Source organism: Protopterus annectens, chromosome 11.part0, assembly GCF_019279795.1.
Source record: "Protopterus annectens isolate FY-2018-M chromosome 11.part0, PAN1.0, whole genome shotgun sequence".
In the NCBI taxonomy this organism is placed as follows: Eukaryota; Metazoa; Chordata; order Ceratodontiformes; family Protopteridae; genus Protopterus; species Protopterus annectens.
This window is the reverse complement of record NC_056745.1, coordinates 1,524,289,024-1,524,310,756: the sequence shown is the minus strand read 5'-3', so window position 1 is coordinate 1,524,310,756 and position 21,733 is coordinate 1,524,289,024.

The following is a 21,733-nucleotide window of genomic DNA, read 5'->3' as shown; positions in this document are numbered from 1 at the left end:
TAGGGTCAAAGATTCATAGGTGTGTATGAGGCAAATGGCCACGGAGGCTTTACAAGGCTAGCCCATGGGAATAAACTGGTATCATGCCACCTGATGATACTCCCCAGTGTGTCTACTGAGTATAGTCACTGGAGTGATACCCAGGGTGGTTATTCTATTCCCCATCCACTTCTCCAGATTTCTCTTGAAGAGGGACAGTGATGTGCTCTGCTTCACATGTATGTGACATCTATGTCAAAGTGTGGCCAGTCTCTGGGTTGTGAACCTGTCCCTCCAGCATGTCCTGTTGATTGTGAGGAAGGGGTTGAGGTATCTGGGCATGTTGTATGGACAGATTGGTTTCTTCGGATGTACCATTCCTGACAGAGTTGGTTCAGACATGGCTGTGTATGTCAGGCAGAGATCACACTTAAGTAGCCAATATGAGACAGAGATTTGTTGGAGTTGTTCAAGTCTATCCATACGGGGCTAGTGTATAGTACCTAAGATCCTCTTTGTGTGGTACATTTGTGGCTTTCCTGTTGTTGCAGGTGTCCAGTGGTGTACATGGCAAATTGGCCATAGTATACATTGATTGGTCTATTGAGGGGAGAGTACAGGGAAACACTGTCCTTTTACTTTCCCGATTCAACACCCTTAGTTAGGAGAAGTGACACATGGAAGGACTTTTGGAAGACAGTGGCAGTGTGGTGGTCAACAGAGAGCTCACTGTCAACCTGTGTTCCCAGTTTCCTTATACCAACATCAGTGCTCATTGGACTACCATCAATATATTACTTTATGGGAACCATGTTGAACCCAAAGGGGATGGCTGCACATCATCTGGCATTGAGTTTATGTCCAGGGTTCTGACAACAGTCATAGGTCTCAGAGAGATCTTTGTTAAGGATGTCAACTTCATGTGAGGGGGTAATAATAGTACCCACCTTGTAGTTATCTGCAAACATTGTCAGCCAGGGAGCCTTTGTGTTGGAATGGTCCTCAGAGGTGTGGATCCCAAACATGAGGGGACCCAGGTCCACAACCTGTGGGATTCCACTCGTGACTGTTCAGCAGTCTGACATGGAGTCCACTGCTTTCACACTGTGGGTTCAATCTGTGAGCCAGTTTGAAGGCCACCTACTGATGTAGGGATTTGCTGCCTACCTGAGTGTGTTTGTATATGACTCCTGAGTGGGAAGTGATATTGAAGGAATAGATGGGCTGCCTATCTTGTTATCTATTCCATACTGTCACATAATTATTGCACATGGCACAATGCTTATAGGGCTGCAGAATGTCTACAGGTCCCTCTACAGTGGACGACAACTGTGGGCCTTGTAATCTGGATACTGGGACATGTACTGGGTGGGCAACAGCAAAAAGTTACAAAACCCACTCCCCAACATATATGGTTATCACACAAACACAACAACCCCTTCACAGAAAGGATACTGTTCTAGCACACACACACACACACACACACACACACACACACACACACACACACACACACACACACACACACACACCACACACATACACACACACACTTGCTAGGACTGAGATTAGAACCCCTACCTATCTGTTTATTGCTAGTACAGCACTACACATTTATTGCATGCGCCATGGAGCATATAGGGAAATGGTTGTTCAAAGGTACTTATAAGGTGAGGAACATCACCAGCCCTTGTAATGTATGGCAATGGGTGATGTACTTGGTGAGAGAGGTCACAAAATACTTTAAACTATACATATATACACACATTTGCTAGAACTGGTATTAGAACTCCTACCTAACTAGTCATTTGTGTTATAGTGTTACGCAGTTATCGCACATGCCACAGAGCTTATAGGGCTGAGGCCTGTTGAAAGGGGCTTCTAAGGTGACTGATATCGGCAGAACTGCTAAAGTAGGGCAATAGGAAGTGTACTGGGTTTGAATGGACCCAACATCTTTAATTTATAAATGCACACACTTTTATATTTGCCAGGACTGAGATTAGAAATCCTACTTAATTACTTCATTGCATTATAGTGTTACACAGTTATCGGATGCACCACAGAGCTCATAGGACTGAGGACTGACAAAAGGGACTTCTAAGGTGGCTATCTGCAGGACTTCTAAAGTAAGGCAATGGGATGTATACTGGGTTTGAATGGACCCTAAATCTTTAACTTATAAACACACCCACTTATATTTGCCAGGACTGAAATTAGAACTCCTACCTAACTAGTTATTTGGACCATAGTGTTATGCAGTTAACATGTGCCACAGAGCTCATAGGGCTGAGTCCTGACAAAACAGACTTCTATGGTGACAGACATCTGCAGGACTGCTAAAGTATTGCAATGGGAAGTGCACTGGGTGGGAGAGGCCTGTTAATTCTTAGATCCTATTGACAATTCTCTAAGAGTATGAGCATGCCCTTTGTGACCTTCTATAGTAAATGTAGGACTCCATTCCAGGGATTGTTGTACTCCAGTCTGGTTTGTTTTGTGCTATACCTCTCAACCTCTGTTGGTGCAGGATATCTGGGGTGACAATGGGCCATATGGTGATTGTGACTATTTCTGTTAGTAATATATGGGTTGCTAGGATATCAGGGTTTGTTTTAGCAGATATCTGACATATATTACATTTGACAGTGTCATGCATTGTTTCAGTACCTCATGACATACCTCCTCAGATCATCACAGTGATTTGCCAGAGGAATACTGGATGGTTGATGCACACACCAATATTATGGGCCAAATGCTAGACATTTTTGCACAATCCAGCCTGTTGAGAGGTGTGCTACAACCAATTGACAGCTGGAGCTGTGAAAACGGTCCAGCACATTGTTGATATATTACAATGGTGGAATCTCTGTGCATTTCTATTCTGGCATGGTCTGATTTCCAGTCCATGGTTGGGTAATATAAGCCAGGCAGGATCAGGGTGACAGGCAGACTCCATATTGACTTGTAGGGAATAAGATATGTGGGAGGGGGTGTCCTGGGTCAGATATGTTGGCCTGTAGCTGCCAGTACTTTGCATAGGGATCTTCTCAGAGGTTGACTGCACTTGAAGGATCTTGTGTGTGTCAGACTGTTTGACCAGCCTGGAGGTGTGTGTGTGTGTATGTGTGTGTATGTGTGTGTGTGTGTGTGTGTGTGTGTGTGTGTGTGTGTGTGTGTGTGTGTGTGTGTGTGTGTGTGTGTGTGCATGTGTGTGTGTGTGTGTGTCTCACATATATGTATGTCCCACCTCATTTGGCTTGGCTGTCCACATTTTGGGGTCAGGATGTTGCACAGGATGAGTGATCAGGGAAGGGTGTGTTACTCACCATGTTTGTGGTACAGGGTTCTGTGGGAGCAAACATGTCACCATCATCCAGTGTTAGATCTGCCTGCAATGAGTGCATTCCCATGTTTAGACTACTAGCCCTGCCTGTTGACTGTACAAAGTATCACAGAATGTCCAGAGTCATGACTCATATATCTGGTTGGTTTCCAAAATTAGTGTGATTTTCAGGGGAAAGTATTTTGCAAGTCACTCAAGGTTGAAGTCAGATATTACTGCCAGTTGACATTGCAGTTTAAAACTTCATACCATTCAGACGTTCCATGCTAATAAAATCATTCAATCAACTTTCTAACATTATTAGATCAGTATTTCAAAGTTGTCCTTCTCTTTGGACCTTTATCACCCCATTATACATGTCTTTGTCCAGATTTCTGTCTCTCTGAGGCTGGCAGGTTTTCTACTAGCAGTTAGCAGCCTGGCCTTTCTTTGCATTTTGTAGACTGTGTTATGTTGGTGTTATGGACCCCATGCCACTTCCTAACAGGGCACTGTGGGTGAGGCATGGGCATTTGCCAGAAGCTTGTAGGCAAGGTGTGACAGATGTTCCCAGGCTGCCAGGCAGTGGACACCCCTGGGATGGCACCAGTAAGTTGACTGGGTGTTACTGACAATTGCTTTCTGTTCATGTTGAGCCATCACTCTAGTTGACAGCTGGATGCTGCTGAAGGCTAGAGACATGTTACTGCAGTTCTATGGGACTATGGGGGGTGACACATCTGTACACAATACACATTTGCACAGACTGTGCTGATAGTTGCTTAACATAGTAGTGTGCCCTATCTTTGAAACTACAGGCATAACATGAACACTGGAACCAACTTTAAAACCAAAACGAAACACAAAAAAACAGTCCTATATGCAAATTCAATGACCACTCAGGAAAGATGTATATTGTTGTCACACAAAATGACCTTTTCCTGACTGTTCGTATTAATGTCTAATGCTTGTACCAAAATTCTGTTACTTTCAGCACCATCAACATTAGTTCTCAACTTCTCAGTTAGTTTTTCTTGAACAATATAAGCCCGATTAAATTGGTATGCTATAATGTCTCTTTTAAGCTTAGATTGCTTCCTAGATAAAATCGTAGCCCTGTGTCTGTCGGCCTTTGCCTCTACACAATTGTATAGGACTAAGAAGTCTTTGAAACAATTGAAGTTTTTTTATACGTTTATCCAAAGACTCTCTAAATCAAGAGTAACATGTTTAAAATAACAGTCTTTCCAGCTCGTAAATGTTTTTTTTTTACAGTTTACACATTATGGCGTACATAGAGTCAGAGAGAGATATCAGCCCTTCGGGCCCTACAGTGTCAGTGCATGTGCTATGTGTTGCCTCTTTGTCAAGGCCAGGGCATACTGGGCACACCTCCATCTGCCTACAAGGGCAGGCTCAGAATGTTCCTCCTCTGAGTCCTTCTGTGCCTGTGGAGACCTTGGCAATGGTGGGGGGCTGTGTGGCCCTTCACCGGTTTGTTCCTGATGCAGCTGTTTCCACAGGGTCATATTGTGTAGCATGGCACATACTATGAGCATGTGTGCACATGTGGCTGGAGAGTACTGCAAGGCTGCACCAGATATGTCAAGGCAGCCGAACCATGACTTGAACATCCCAAACACACACTCTATAATGATTCTAGTTTGTGCATGTGCCTCATTATGGCATTCTTGTGTGGGTGTGTGTGCATTTTTGATGAGTGTCATCAGCCATGGCTCCAGTGTGCAGGCAGCATCTCCCACCAGATGGCCATATGGGATGTCCCCACTGACATATGCCTGCTACAGCTGTGACAAATGCCAGATGTGTGAGTTGTGATAGCTTCCAGGGCTGCCAGCACACACATTCATAATAATGCCCTGGGCATCACACACAACTTGGCAGTTGATGGAGTGGAACCCCTTGTGGTTAAGGTAGATCCTACCCTGGTCATCGGGTGGTGCTTTGATGTGGATATCCATGCAGTCTTTGGCACCCAATACCTTCAGGTATTCTGCTGCAAAGTGGAAGAGATGCATATTGCTGGTCCTCTCCTCTTGGGTGCTGGGGAAGTAAATATTCTCAGCGGCATGTGGTAGCATGGCATTCATGAACTGGTGCAGTATCCTGGACACAGATGCCTGTGAAACCCCCATGATATCACCAGTTGGTCTTTGGAAAGTACCTGTAGCTAGTATTGTCAAGGCTACACATAGGTATCCACTGGGATTGGTTCCCCTCTGTTGGTTCTGGGTCTGAGGTGAGGCCGGCACAGCTCAACAAGTTGCTGAAGTATGCGGATGTCCACCCTGTAGTGCTCTACTATCTCCAGATTATGCAGCCCTTAGTAGGTTACCCTAGGTCTAAACACGCTTCTCTTCCTCCTCGGTCTAGGTCGCTTGTCAGCATTATCCTTTTCAGAACTCTCGGCCTCCTGCACATACTGATAGATCAAAGCAAAAGTGACCCCTAACATTTTTTGCTAGTTTTATCAGTTACAATTCCCCCATATGTGTACACCTATGGTGCAGAGTTTGTGGGAAGAACCAGACTGGAAGGTGTTTGCATAGTTTATAGTGGTGTGCTGCAGATGCTGCCTGTGTGATTGGCTCACATTGTGACATTCCACCTGCCAGCTATTTTACTTGTATTTAAGTGGCTCTATGTTGGTATTTCCCTTTCTTTTTCTTTTCCCCCTTCCAATTTCCATCCCTTTTAAGCCCTGAGGCATGGTGCACAAACCTGCTGCCTAAACATAAACAGTACTGCTTTTTACATTTTTTTTGTTTGTTTAAGTCCCAGTGCATCTGCACACACCTGTTAAGCTAAGGTAAATACATTTTAGCAGAAATGGCCCTTCACTGGCCATGAACATGCTCCTCTGCTCATGGAATATGACTATACACCCTCAGACACACACACACTTGCTTAGCTGTGCTTAGCTAAGCACAAACCCGGGCAATGGAGCTCCGATGTGTTTACAGCAAGCATGACACACACTCTTTTCATGTCTGTTGCTCCTCCTAGTTACACCATCATGCTAGATCACCTACATGGATAGGTGCAGTTTGAGAATTAGAAGATTTGTGAGATTCAGGAAATTTCCCCTCATTTGCATACCCCACTGCCTTAGTCCATAATTACTGCTCTAGCATAGAGCCTTTCCCCTTGACAACCACTGTTCCCTGGTGTTGTTTTCATTCTGCATGCCATGGACTATAATGTAAAATGCAGATTTCCCTTAAAATTAAATTTTTACATTTTTTTTTTCAGCACGATCCCATTTGTGCGCCATTGCCCTATGCTTAAACAGCCGAGATTGGCCAAAAAATACTTATATTTTTTTTGTTAAATTAAACACTTACCCATGCCAAATGACCATATATTTTTCTATTGGCGTGCCTAAAGTTTATAACACATGTTTTTATTTGAGCTGTTATGCCTCGTTTTACTATTTGTAGAAATGTGTTTGGTTAGTAACCGAACACATTTCTGCAACTAGCACCGTTCTTGCATGGATGCCTTCTTCCTGAATGACTAAGTCTCCTCATTTGCAAGGTTTTCACCAGCAAATGAGGTAATTAGCATTCTGCATGGCTTTCCATGCAGGAACAGTGTTGGCATGCTCATGCACATCAGACCAGCTGTTTGCTGAATCGCTCGACTGCCATATTCATTGCAGGAGCAGCTACACTGTTCCAGCATGGACATTTTTTTAATGAGTCCTGGGGACACTTGATTCATAGCTGTAATTTGTGTAGTCTTTATCAAAGAAGTAAGTTACATGAAATTTAACTTATTTATTTGTTTCACCTTGTTTGCTCTAAGCCATACATTGCACAAATTGTAATTTTAAAAAAGAAAAAGATAACATAAACAACCTTACATAATACATTTTAACACACATTATAGATTTTTATACAACTATGGATTTGAACTGTCAGACTAAGAAAACTATAAAACACAATAAGGGTGTCTTATTCCTCTTTGCCACAGAAACATCTTTGCAGGAGGAATAGAAAACATTGTGCATATAAGCAAGTCTCATTTCCCCCACAGTATTAACAAGACGTATAACACTTGTACACTCTCAGTTGTTTGTACATGTGTTAACTACATATTTAGTGCAATGACTGATCACACAACCATTTATCAGTATTGTTTGCACCAGTGCATCTCTGTCTTCCCTTTGTATTGTATTCATTCTTCTCTTATGTGTGCTGTAATCTCACACATGCAGATGGTATGGCACTTGTATACTTGTCCTTAGAATGTATGAAAACATTACATGACATTAATAGACACTTTTCAACAAAAGCAAGTGAGGTTGGCTATTAGTGAACAAAAAGTGAGTAATATGTGTTGCTCATTTTCATTTAAAAGCCTGATACAATTGCTTCTATACTTTGTAAGTGTAACCTGGGTGACACACCCACTTCAGGTATGTAAGTTTGAATTGCTGTTGTTTTCCTTCTTTCTACCAGTAATCATTCACAGTTGCAATCCATTAACAACTAACAGCATTATGTTTACATGTGCAACACAAAGTAAAAACTTTGAGATTTAGCAATTCTAATGAGTTCATACCTCATTTGCATCTTTATTGTGTTCAGAAACCTGACGCTACACACTAAAAATTTAACTGTCTAACTAGGAAAATTGAAGGTGAGGATAGTTGTGTATATGGACAACACAGAAGAAGATTACTATTAATTTGGCTTAATCTGCATAAAAAAGTTCTGATCTTGCTAAGGTATGATTGAATTTTTGAATTACATGCTCAATTTGTTCATATGTTACAAGGATAATATTTGATATATATGCTTTAGAGAATGGAACTTTTAACTGTATACACTTCTTATAAGTTCACTGTTGGCATAGGAATTTTTGTCAAGGCATTTTACTTTATCAGATAGATAGCCTTATTAACTTTCATCACAAGTATTTTTGTTATATTTGGTTATCTTATACTCATCTATGTTATTTCAGTAATGTAATGTCCTATATTGTCAATGACACAGGGGTGCGAGCCTTTTAAGATGGCCCATAGACATCTCTAGGGGAGTGCTGGGCACAGGGAGAAGTGACTGGCCATTGTATAAAAATTACTTTTCTGTTGTAAATGTGTACACATTTTGTGAAATTCTTTTGAAAGCACTTCTGACAATTGACTAATGTGGTATTTCTTACTTGGCACAAACTGTCATTTGCCTATTGTTTTTGGGGTGGAGCCAAGTACCCTTTGTGTATTGCCACAAGAAAAGTTTTTTTTAAAGAGGTTTGCTCTTGTTATTCTTTTGTTTTGGATAAAGCCTTGCTTTCTGTGTGAGTGTGATATGTTACAACCACATAACCTTATATTATAATACCTGAACTATGCTTCTCCAGTAGATAATATTGAAAATATAATATGTGTATATATATATATATATATATATATATATATATATATATATATATATATATATATATATGTATATATGCAGGAATTTTATTGTGTGATATTTATGTGTTGCATCTTTCTTTTCTGTTTTATGTCACCTAGGATTATGGCACTGAAGTGTGAAAATCCCTGTAATCCACCTTTCAGTGACTTAGAAAATGATGAAATTGTCCAAGCATTTAGGCACCACAGTGCCTTTCTGCTTGAGAGAGAACAAAACGTGTGGGCAAGGTGCCATGCAGGAGGGTTGTTAGGGGTACTTGCAGCAGACCTGTTGTCCACCTTCCACCTGATCCTGGTGTGTCTTTACATGCCACTTGACATGTTTTTAGAGCCATCATGAAGATGCAGGCATGTTCCAATAGGGCCTACGAGGACATGCTTAGGGTTGTAGATGTGGCACAGGCTAACATGTGCAACTGCCTCCATCATGTGACCAATTCAATGGATTGGATGAATGAAATGATGGAACAGGCAGTCTATGATAGAATGTCTGCTTGGAGGGGGATACCATCCACATGGATGTACTTTAGCATCATCATCTGATGTTAGCCAGCATGGCCGAGCCCAATCATGCTCCCGTACTGGCACTACTTCCAATGCTCCATCAGTAATTGAAATGTCCACACCCAGACGTGGTAGGCCATGGTGTCATAGTCCTTGGCATACTCATAAGGAGAGCTCATCTAGTAGACATCAGTACTTTCAGGTAACAATAGTGCTTCTGACCTGGGCACGGACATGCCAGTGCAGCTCCTGGCCAAGCCAGTTCTCACAGTTGGGGATGACAGCAATGAAATGCTACCTCTACCTTAGTTGGCTTGCCACAAAATGACACATTGCCAGTCCAGTTCTCTGGAATTTTGTAAATAGTTACATGCCATTTGTGAATATGCAATTGCTTGTGTTACCATTATATTAGAACTGTATGTTATGTGAACATCAAACTTCTGACTCAGAAGAGATATTTTTAAAGTACTGAGCTGAAATGTATATGCACTATCGTGACTGTTTAACATAGGAGACTGACACACAGGAGATTAACTTACAAAACTTCAGAAGAATTATTGAGCTTAAGTTACTTTATAGCTGTGCGATAAACAAAAAATGTTATCTCTCGGTTTCAGTGCAGTAACAGATACAATTTCTAGAACTAGACATTTTTTATATTGTCTTTACATGTGGATGAATGTAAATTATTTTATGACTTCCAGCAGTTGCCTTAGATCTAAGAGAAGTCTTTATGTATTTTTTTACAAGTAGATGCTAAATGCTAGCTCAGTGGTTGTTTTTGAGCCTGGGAACTGAAGTCAGATGACAAGAAGTGATGTCATGCTGCAAGTATGCCAGCAGCAATATTTGAAATATTCATTTATGAACTGTCTGAGAGAGAGAAACTGGGCATTTGTATTTTGCCTTTGACCTGACAGCATCAGCTTGGAAACTCACACACCACATCTGTCTTGCCTTGCTATGAGTAAGTAAGTCTAGGGTACAGTAATTTCTCTTAGATACAGTTAGGAATATAGTAAAGTATAGCCTAGTTGTTTTCTTTATTTATTTGAGACTGTCTGCAATGTTGCTTTAAATATTTTCTGTGATTTTCAACTCCAAAGTGACTGTGATTGTCCATTCAGTATCTTCTTGTTCTTTTTTATTTATTATTACATTTATTTGAACCTTTCAATTGTGGCTGGTCTGTCTAGAGATATTTCAGCTCTTAGAGTACTTGCATATCTATTTGGTGACACTGTGCAGGGCAATCCTAATAGCCTTGCCCTTGGTCAAACTACCATTTGGATTAATAGTAACATTACACAGTAAAACTGGACACACTTTACTAAGGGCCTTACAGTAGCTAATAGGTAGTGGCTGGTGGCAGTAAAAACTACTTTATAGTCTGGGCAGAAGGGGTCATAGCTTGTAAACTTGTGCCAGCCTTTCCCAGGTGTGTGTGTATGTGTGTATAAATCAAATTTCAAAGTGTGTGTGTGTGTGTGTGTGTGTGTGTGTGTGTGTGTGTGTGTGTGTGTGTGTGTGTGTGTGTGTGTGTGTGTGTGTGTGTGTGTGTGTGTGTATTTCAGCTACTTTGGCAGGGACAAGAACCACTGGTTGGACAGATAGGGTGATAGAGGTCTTGGCTGGGCCTCTCAACTGTGATCTCAGCTCTATAGCTGTTAAAGTGGTTAGTCTCATTGGGGATCTGGAGAAAGAGAGAGAAACCAGCTTCGGACTGACTGGTCTCTGTGTGTTCTTAAGGGAAATTGCAATTTACTGTGTGTGTACTTGTCAACATCCCATTGTGTAAATCTCCCACTGGTACCAGTAATGAGGTTTAAGGGTCCTTGATTACTGGGCCAGTGCTTGGATGTCACATATTAATTGGTGGCAGTGGCGGGATATCCACATATTAAAATTCAGTGGTGTAGATATTGAATTTCTGTAGCCTGTACACAGTGGTCATTGAAGAAGATGTTTGTACTCTCAGTCAGCCACACAGTGAACTTTCAGACTTCCATATCACACTTGTTTTATTTTTATTTATTTATTTATTTGTTTATTTATTTTATTTATTTATTTATTTATTTTTTGCTTAGTCAGTCAGGGTGAGCAGGCAAGGATGTCAGCCGAGGAGTATGGCAAGCTAACAAGGAGCCAGTTAGCTAAGCTGTGCCTAGCCAAAGGACTGGTGCATACCAAGCTGACAAAAGCAGGAATGATTGCAGCCTTGGGGCACAGCTGCATCACAGACCAGCAATCAGAAGGACAACCAGTATAGACTTGGAGATGTACAGCTCTCAGAAAATTGAGAGTTCAACCTTTCCAGAGAGGATTTAAAATCTGTCTGGAGTTAAAGAGTTGAACTGGCGGCCAAACTTTTGGAACTAGAATGAACAGAGAGACTGAGGCAGGGGAAACAAATGGAATTAGAAGCAGCAGAGAGACTGAAGCATCTGGAAGCTGAAGAGAATGAGAGGCAGAGGAAATGTGAAAAGGAGATGCTGACTCTTCACCAGGGTCATTGAGGTAATGGGGAAGGAAGTAACCAAACCCCAGAAGCAATAAAGGTCAGTAAATGTCTTCCACAATTTACAGTGGGGGATAATTTTGCTAGTTTCATTCATATGTTTGAAAGGGTATGTAAACAGTATAATGCGACCAAGGGCTCTGGGTGTGGTTCCTTACTCCATGGTAAAGCTGTAACTGCTATTTCTAAATTGTATGATACTGATTGCTTATATTATAATACTGTTACCAATGGTCTGTTAGAGTGCTTTAAGTTAACACCTAAAACTTATACAAAAAATGTTTTGTGAGCATAGACACAAGGCAGATGAAAGTGTGTGTGAATATATTGAAGAGTTAAGCACTTATTTTCATAGGTGGGTGAGTGGGTGGCAGGACACCACTTTTGAAGGGCTGGCAGACCTATTGGTGAGGGAACAAGCCCTTATCACTTTTCCTGAGGACATGAAAATCTGGTTAGCAGAGAGTCAATGCAATAATGCAGATGAGTTGGGGAAGAAGGGAGATCTATGCCTAGCAAGCAGGGCATTACTGACCAGGAAAGGGATAACCAGCGCTGCTCATAGGTCTAAAGGAACCCATGGTGGGCAGCCTAGACTACCCCAACAGAGTCTGCCAGTAGCATTGGAAGCCACTAGTCCATGTACACATCCAGGACATAGAGTTAAATGTTTTAAATGCAACCAGTGGGGCCATGTAGCATATAGATGTCCATGGAACAAAGTGGGGAACAAAAGGTGGGACAGCCAGTAAGTGGGAATGACAGAATGCCAGCAGTAAGTTGTCTGGAGACAACAAGAGTACCCAACTACCACAAGAGGTTATATCCTATCTTAGTGGATTGGAAAAAGGCCACTGTTAATAGAAACACAGCCTCTGAACGAACCATTGTGAAACCCGCAATGTTTAAAAAGGAGCACTACTTGCTTGGGCGGTCTAGTCCAGTCAGAGCTTGAGGAGGGACCTCATTCCCAATAATTTTGGCTATGGTTCACCTTGACTGGGAGGGTGGAAAAGAAAGCCAGCAAGTAGGCGTGTTAAAGATATCCCTGCAGAAGTCCTGATAGGGAATTATTTTGATAATGCAGTACCTTGCGTGTATGCAGTTACACGCAGTCAGGCTTGGAGACAAGTATGTGGGTTTGATAGCCAGGGAAGACCCAGACAGACCACAGACTTAAAGCTAGAACTGGTGTGGTGGTTATATCAGGGAGGGAGCTACCCTGTAGTAGTGAGGCTGAAGGTGAGTCACAGCTGCTTATGTGTACTGATGTTCCCTTGGACAGAGTGACTGCAAGGGCAGAGGTGAGAAGTAGTACCCAGGCTGACAGTGTGGCACCACTGTCAGAGGATGCCAGACTTCCTGTGGAAGGGGAGCTGGGAAGGGTTACAAAGAGAGAGTTGAGACAGGATCAGCTCTCAGACTCTACATTACAAGGCCTGAGGGAGGTTGCCAGTGAGGGTCCTGATTCTCAAGGGAAGGGGGAACCTGTATACTGGGACAAATGGCTACTGTATAGAGAGTGGAACCCTAAGGGAGGGCTAGAGATTGAAAGAATACAGCAGTTGGTTGTCCCCAAAGCCTACCATCTGGCAGTTCTAGCCATAGCCCATGATATTCCCTTTGCAGGTTATATGGGCATAAAGAGTACAAACAGACATACTCTGCATAACTGTTATTGGCCTGGGACTTCCAGAGATGTAACAAGGTACTGCAGGACCTGTGAGTAGTGCCAAATTTTAGGCAAGGCAGGAGGCAAGTTGAAAGCTCATTTGATGCCTCCTGTCTGTGCTTGAGAAACCATTTCAGAGGGTAGCTATGGATATTGAGGGGCCTCTGAGTACTCCAAGTTCCACAGGGAAGAAGCATACCCTAGTGGCAGTGGAATATGCTACTAAATACCATGAGGCAGTGGCACTGTCCTCCATTGAGGCAGAAAAGGTGGCAAATGTTTTGTTAGAGATTTACAGCAGTGTATGTTTCCAAAAGAAATGCTGACTGATAGAGGTGCCAATTTCATGTCACACCTGCTGGCTTGTCTGTGGAATCACTGTGGGTAAAGCACCTAAAGACCACCCCTATCATCCCCACTCTAATTGTCTGGTTGAGATGTTAAACTCTACACTAAAGACCATGCTATGTGCATTTGCTGACCAGTTTAAGAGGGAGGGGGACAGATATTTGCCCCAGCTGTTGCTTCCTTGCAGAGAGGTGCCCCAGGAATCCACACGTTTTTCATCCTTTGAGTTACTTTATGGGCATAGGGCAAGAGGGCACCTAGATTTGCTTCATAATGAGTGGGACGATGTGTGAATCCCACAAGGAGTCTGTTGTGGCATATGTCTTAAACCTCAAGACAAGGCTCAGGGAATTCATGGGCTTGGCTCAGGAGAAACTGGAAAAAGCCCAACAGCAGAAAAAGGTTTAGTATGACAGGAATGCTTGAGCTAGATAGTATACTTTAGGACAGCAGGTAATGGTTCTCATTCCTGTCAGACACAAGACACTGCAGGCAGCATGGGAAGGACCCATCAAAGTGTTAAGGAAAGTCAATGATATTAACTACATGGTAGAATTGCTATGCAGGAGGCAGGAGCACAAATTGTACCATGTTAACATGATGAAACTTTACCATGATAGGGATGACCTGGTGCTAAGTATTTACAGTGGATGGCAGGAGGAGTCTGAGGGAGATCTGGTGACTGAGCTCTTCAGTGAGGCTTGGACTGACACCTCAGCAGAAGGGATAGCAATGTCCCAACAGCTATACCTTACCCAGATTTAAGAAATCTGAGCAGCGTTACATGAGTTTGGGGACATGTTCATTGGGAAACAAGGTACACCCACCTACTGCAGCACCATGTGGATATAGGACCACAAAAGCCTATTAAGCAGACCCCTTATAGGGTGCCTGAGAGAGTCAAACAGACTCTGAGGGAGGAGATACAGGACATGTTGGAGCTAGTAGTAATCCAGGAGTCCAGCAGTCCCTAAGCCTTGCCAGTGGTGCTGGTACAAAAGAAGGATGACAGCACCAGGTTCTGTGTTGACTACAGAAAATAAAATAGCCATACAGGGTCAGATGCTTACCCCATGCTTAGGACAGAAGAAGTCCTAGAGCAGCTGGTTGAGGCTAGGTATCTTACCACATTTGATGTTAACAAGGGTTACTTGCAAGTGCCCTTGTCTCCCAATGCTAGAGAGAGGTGAGCCTTTGTGACTCCTTTTGGTGTGTATGAGTTCATTAAGATGCCCTTTGGGATGAAAAATGCCCTGGCAGCCTTACAGAGGCTGGTAGATCACATCCTAGCAGGAGCATGAGATTTTGCCCTTGCTTTCCTGGATGATATTGCCATCTACAGAAATTCCTGGCAAGAGCACCTTCAGTAAATTAGGGAGGTGCTGGGCAGACTACAGAGGGCAGGGTTGACCATTACACTCAGGAAATGTCAGGTGGGTATCACAGAGGTCGCCTACCTGGGACATAGAGTGGGGAGTAGTAAGATCAGGCCAGAACCAGTCAAAGTGGAAGCCATTCAGGCATGGCCTGCCTCTGTTACCAAAAAGCAGGTGAGGGCATGCTTAGGGACAGCAGGATACTACAGAATGTCTGTCCCCAATTATAGTGCCATAGGTGCTCCCATCACAGACCTGACAAGGAAAAGCAAGCCAGATAAGGTAGTGTGGACCCTAGTATGTGAGCAAACATTCCCAAAGCTTAATGGAGCTTTGGGAGGACCCTAGTAATAGCCAGTCCAGATTACAGCATAAAATTTGTTGTGCAGGTGGATGCTTCAAACCATGGGGTGGGGGCTGTACTCAGCCAGGTTTCGTCAGAGGGAGAAGAACACCCAGTGGTATATCTCAGCTGAAGACTCCAACCCAGAGAGGAATGCTTGCAGCTGTAGAAAAGGCATGTCTAGCCATAGTGTGGGCACTGCAGAAACATCAGCCTTATCTGTATCGAAGGAAATTCACTGTAGTTACAGACCACAATCCCTTAACATGACTACATAGAGCCAGCCAGCAAAATTCCAATTTACTAAGGTAGAGCCTGGGGTTGCAGGCATATGATATGACAGTGCAGCACCACACTGGGGTTAGCAATCCCAAAGCAGGTGGGTTCTCAAGGCAAGGGATGGGGTAAGGTATTCCCAGATAGGAAACCCTCTCAAGCAAGGTATTATTTTATTTATTTTACAATTGTTTACCGGGAGACTCCGAATGGGGATAAAACCTTTTTTCAGTGGAGGCTTAGGGAGAAAAGCTCCATTGTTAGTAAACTATTTTGTCAGTAGAAAGAAAATTGTATAATACAATAAAGAAAAAAATAGTAACAGACATTCATAACAGCAAAAAGACGAGAACAGAATAAATTGGTCAAGTGGGAGACAAGACCAATAATCTTGTATAACAATGCTTCTAGGAGACAGTTCTTACAGTAGTAGCAGGTAGTGACATTGTATACAATAAAAGTGCAATTATGATGCTTAGTCATATACAGGTAGCATAACAAACCGAAGACTTAAAATCATATAGATATTAACAGTGAGAAAGAAAAAAAACAACATAAGGTAGTCATATTACTTAAATTCAATGCTCATTATATATGCAATTAAAATTTTAAAATCAGCTGGTTCCATGGTTTGGGCTTCCCATGCCCAGTATATGTACAAGTCCAGGAATTGGTGAGGTGGGCTTTAATGTGATGCTTGGAGTTTTTTTTAAGCTAGTTATAGTTTTAATTTAAAGTGGTAAGGCATTCCACAGTTTTGCAATTTAGTAGGAGTATAGAGTCAACTGAGCTATTTTTACTCCTGGTTACTTCAATTAGAGCTTTATTAGCAGATCTTAGTGGATGGGTACTTATATGGGGATTGAGGAGGCCTTGTAGAGCTGGTGTTTTATCAGGTTTATAGTACATTTGGTGGGTGGTAGAGATTTGTGTGAGAATGTTGTCTCAGGGCCTTACAATGATGGGTTCTAGGAGGACAGTTACTGGCAAATTTAGCTATCTTATTATAGCAGGCATCTAGCTTGCTTAGGTCTGATTTGGAGAGGTTGGTAAGGTTGGGTGAGGTGTATAGTAAAGTTGACAGAAGATGAGTTCTGGCTGTGGTTATTCTGGAGTTTGTGGTTAGATAGTTTTTGTATCTGTATAAGGTACCTATTTTCGTGTGCACTTTTTTTGCAGTCTGGGCAATATGTAAGTCGAATTTCAGATTTTGATCAATAACAACACCGAGAAGTTGGGTGGATGGTCTTGGTTCAATCTGAGAATTATTACTGGATGAAATGTTGAAGTAAGTGGATTGGGTTTTGAATTTAGTGGAGTGGAAGAGCATGAGTTTAGTTTTATTTGAATTCAAGATTAATTGGGCATCTGCCAGCCATGATTCAATAGCATTGAATGATGTTTGAGTTAAGTTCTGTAGTTCAGGTAGAGTTGGGGAAAAACATATGACAGTGGAGTGTCTGCATACTGTATCTCAAGGGTCACTTTGAAATCTAGCTTGAGTTTTCGGGGGGGGGGGGATATCACAAAAGGAGATAATGCCATCCCAGATATCAGAAATTTTGTAAATAGTTATATGTCATTTGTGAATATCAGCATGATACAATTGCTTGTGTTACCATTATATTAGTACTGTATGTTAAGTGTATGTCAAGCTGATGGAACAGAAGAGATTTGTTTTAAAGAACTGAGCAAAAATGTATATACACTATTGTAACTGTTTAACAGGGGAGACTGAAACACAAGAGATTAACCTGCAAAAGTTCAGAAGAATGGTAGAGGTTTATAGCTGGGCCATAAGCAAAGGATGTTATCTCTCAGTTTCAGTGTAGTAATAGACACAACGCCTAGAACTAGAAGTTTTTTGTATTGTCTTTACATGTGGAGAAATGTAAATTCTTTTACAACTTCCGCCATTTGCCTTAGAAGTCCTTTTATGTATTTTCACATGTGAATGCTAAATGCTACATTAATGGTTGTTTCTGAGCCTGGGAACTGAAGTCAGAAGACAAGAAGTGATGTCATGCTGCAAGTTTCATAGCAGCAATATTTGAAATATTAATTTAAGAGCTCTCTGGGAGAGAGACTGGGCATTTTGTATTTTGTCTTTGACCTGACAGTATCAACTACAAAGCCCACGCTCCACATCTGTCTTGCCTTACTATGAATAAGTAAGTCTAGGGTACAGTAATTTCTCTTAGATAAAGTTAGGAATATAGTGAAGTATAACTTAGTTGTTTTCTTTATTTATTTGAGACTGTCCTGCACGCTTGTTTTAAATATTTGCTGTGATTCTGAACTCTCAAGTGATTGTGATTGTCTACTGAGTATTTTCTTTTCCTTTATTATTTATTATTAAATGTATTTAAAGCTTTCAATTGTGGCTGGTCTGTGTAGAGATGTTTAAGCTCTTAGATTACTTGCATATCCATTTGGTGACACTTTGCAGGCCACTCCCAATAGCCTTGCTCTAGGTCAAACTACCATTTGCATTAATAGAAACATTACACAGTAAGATTGGGCACCCTTTCCTAAGTGCCTTAAAGTAGCTAGTAAGTAGAAGCTTGGGGCAGAAAAAAATACCTTATAGTCTGGGCAGAAAGTGGCATAGCTAGTAAACCTGTTCCAGCCTTTCGCAGGTGTGTGTGTGTGTGTGTGTGTGTGTGTGTGTGTGTGTGTGTAAGTGGGCATGTATAAATCAAATCTCAAAGTGTGTGTGTCAGCTATTTGGGCAGGGACTCAAAGCACTGGTTGGACAGAGAGGTTGTTGAAGGCCTTGGCTTGGCCACTTAGCTGAGATCTGAACTCTATAGCTGTGCCATTGGGAGTCTTACTGGGGATCTGGAGAAAGAGGGAGGTAACATCCTCAGACTGATTGTGGTCTTTGCTCTCTGCTCTTAAGGGAAATTTCTCTTTATTGTGCATGTACTTGTCATCGTCCCAGTGTGTACATCACTCACTGCCAGTTGCCAGTGGTGAGGATTGAGGCTCCTTGATTACTAGGCCAGTGCTTGGATGTCACACATCTCACACATTCTGACATACCAGGACGTAGAGATAGCACAGAGCTTGGCTGTGTTCTTGCAGACACTCACACAAATTTCACTTTGAGTAAACATACAGACACTCACGTAACAGTTACATGGGTCATTTGTGAGGCTTACAGCTCATTCTGTCTCAGTTGCCAGGTGATAATTTATCCAAATTTCTGCACATCTGTCTTTCTTACTCACATGCACTCACTACATTACAGTGCATTCTGTCTCAGTTGCCAGGTGATACTTTATCCAAATTTCTGCACATCTTTCTTTCTTACTCACATGCACTCACTACCTTTTGTGTCAGCCTTGGCCACCTGCCCCCCAAACAACACCCTGTGCAAATGATGACAATTGTGCTACATCTATGATTTTCTATCTTTTGGATTCAAGGATACATAATTCTTTTGTATGATGCTCAGGGTGCATAGCTGTACTGTTTATATGTGTTTCTGATGCTCTTTTTACAACTGAACTTCCTATAGGTATTTGTAATGTGTGCATACCTCTCTACCTCTTAGACCAACATAGCTGGAAAAAGCCATAAATAAAAATGGGACAAAGACCCAAAATAGGGGCAATATTTAAATATTTTACTCTTACAAACTTAGAAAGTTGATAGAATAACAGATTTTTTTACAATGAATTTTCTGAATGATATGATGTCTGAAATGGAAATGTCTGTCATTATTTTCTAACCTCAATCTTTAATGAATTACCAGTAATTTGCCAAAATAGCACAATAAAAAAGGACCAAAAGTATGAGGCCAAAATCCGGACAGTCTGTGAAAATCTGTACATTTGAGAGGTATGAATGTATGAATCTTTGATGCATGAGGCCTGTAGGTTGATACAGAACACATGTATTGACATAAGTCAGTGGTGTCACATATTGATGCCATTGCTGTAAAAATCACTCACCTTCTACTTAGTTACATTCACAAGTAACAGTATGAGATGAGCTGCCATTCATGTGTGTTCTTAGCCATTCATTTTCCTATTCCAGGCTCAACACCTTGATAGTCCTGCAGTTACAAGTATTTTAATTTGGGACTGATTCTGTGTGATGTTAGCAGTACACAAGCATTATATGTGAAAATAAAAGTTGTGAATGTTGCCTGGCATCAATGTTAGTGTATGTACGTGCATAGGATGAAGGTTTTAGCCCCTTAGGTGGTGATCATTTGTGCTATCCATTGCCTCTTGGTGAGAGCATATTGTGAACACCAAAATCTGCCTGCATACACAGTGGCTAGTGGTTCCCCCTTTAACTCCTCACCTGTGTGTGTCTGTGACTATCTTGCCAGTGGTTGTGGGATGTGTGCCCCTTCTCCATATTGTGGAGCATGGTACAGATGCTGAACATTTCAGCATATATATGGGGATTGTACTGCAGGGCTCCCCCAGATGTATCTATTCAGTGGAATTGTGACTTCAGCATCCCAAATGCATGGTCTGTGATATTTCTTGTTTGAGCGTGTGCTTCATTATGGTATACTTCAGTTGGTGTGTGTGCATTTCTGATGGGTGTCATCATAACCTGCATCCCCCAGTAAATAACTTGTGGGATACACTCCTAGAAAACATCTGATAGAGTAGAGTGTTGTGCCAGATATGTGAGTTTTTTAAATGCCTGGGTTGCCAGCACACAAATTCAGGATGCTTCCCTTAGCATTACACATGACCTAGCAGTTAATGGAGTGGAGCCTTTTTTGTTCATAGGTTCATAGGTAAGTACTAGGCTATCTGCCTAAGGGCATTTATAAGCCTAACCAGAATATGTTGGCTTTCCCCACCCCCTTAGATTAGTTCCCTATGCCTCTGTACAGCAGAGCCATTAGTTCCCTGCACCACTGTCCAGCAGAGCCACTGCAGTGATCCCCGGGGTACATTTTCTGTTTCCCATCCACTTGTCAAGGTTTTTCTTGAAGAGTGTTAGTGACAGGCTCTGCCTGATGTATATTGGAATCCTGTTCCAAAGCATGGGGAGTCTCTGCGAAAGGAATCTATCCCTCCAGCATGTCCTATTTATTGTTGTGGTGAGGTTTAAATCTCTAGAGTGTGTGGCTCTCCGGGATTTGTTTTTTTTTAGGTGGAGTATGTCCATCAATTCTGGGTTGGACATGGCCTTGTATGTCAGGCAGAGATCACCTCTGAGTAAGCGGTATGCAACCGAGTACAGCTGGAGTTTCTTGAGTCAGGCTGCTAATGAGTGATAAGTAGAGAGGCACAATAACCTCTTTTGTTCCTGATGTGAACCCTTTTGTGATTAGGTGGGCCACATAGAAGAATTTTCTAACCACCTTGGCAATATGATTATCAAAGCAGAGATTACTATCTACTTGGGTCCCCAGATCCCTTATTACATTTATTGTATTTAGGGGACTACCACCTATGTGGTAGTTCGCGGGTACTTTGTTTTTTCCAAAGGGGATGACTATGCACTTTTTGGCATTTAGCTTGAGGCCATGATTTTGACACCAGGTATCCGTCTCGGTGAGCCCCATCTGGAGGGTGTATGTATCAGCTGGAGAATCAGTTATGTCCCCTAGTTTGCAGTCGTTTGCGAACTTGGTCAGCCATAGTCCTCCTATGCTTGCCTGTACCGCTGAGAAGTATATACCGAACAGGAGGGGTCCTAGGACTGAGCCCTGGGGGACACCACTTGTAACCGGTTTAGAGTCGGACGTAGATCCTGCAACTCTCACCATGTGGGTTATATCTATGAGCCAGTTGGCAATCCATCTTGTGACATAGGGGTTTATGTTCAAGCTGGTGAGCTTGTCTATAATACTAGAATGGGGAATAGTGTTGAAAGCCTTTGCGAGGTCTAGGTAGGCTGTGTGGACCTCCTTTCCCTCATCTAATGCCTTGGTAACCATCTCAAGGAAGTCCACCAGGTTTA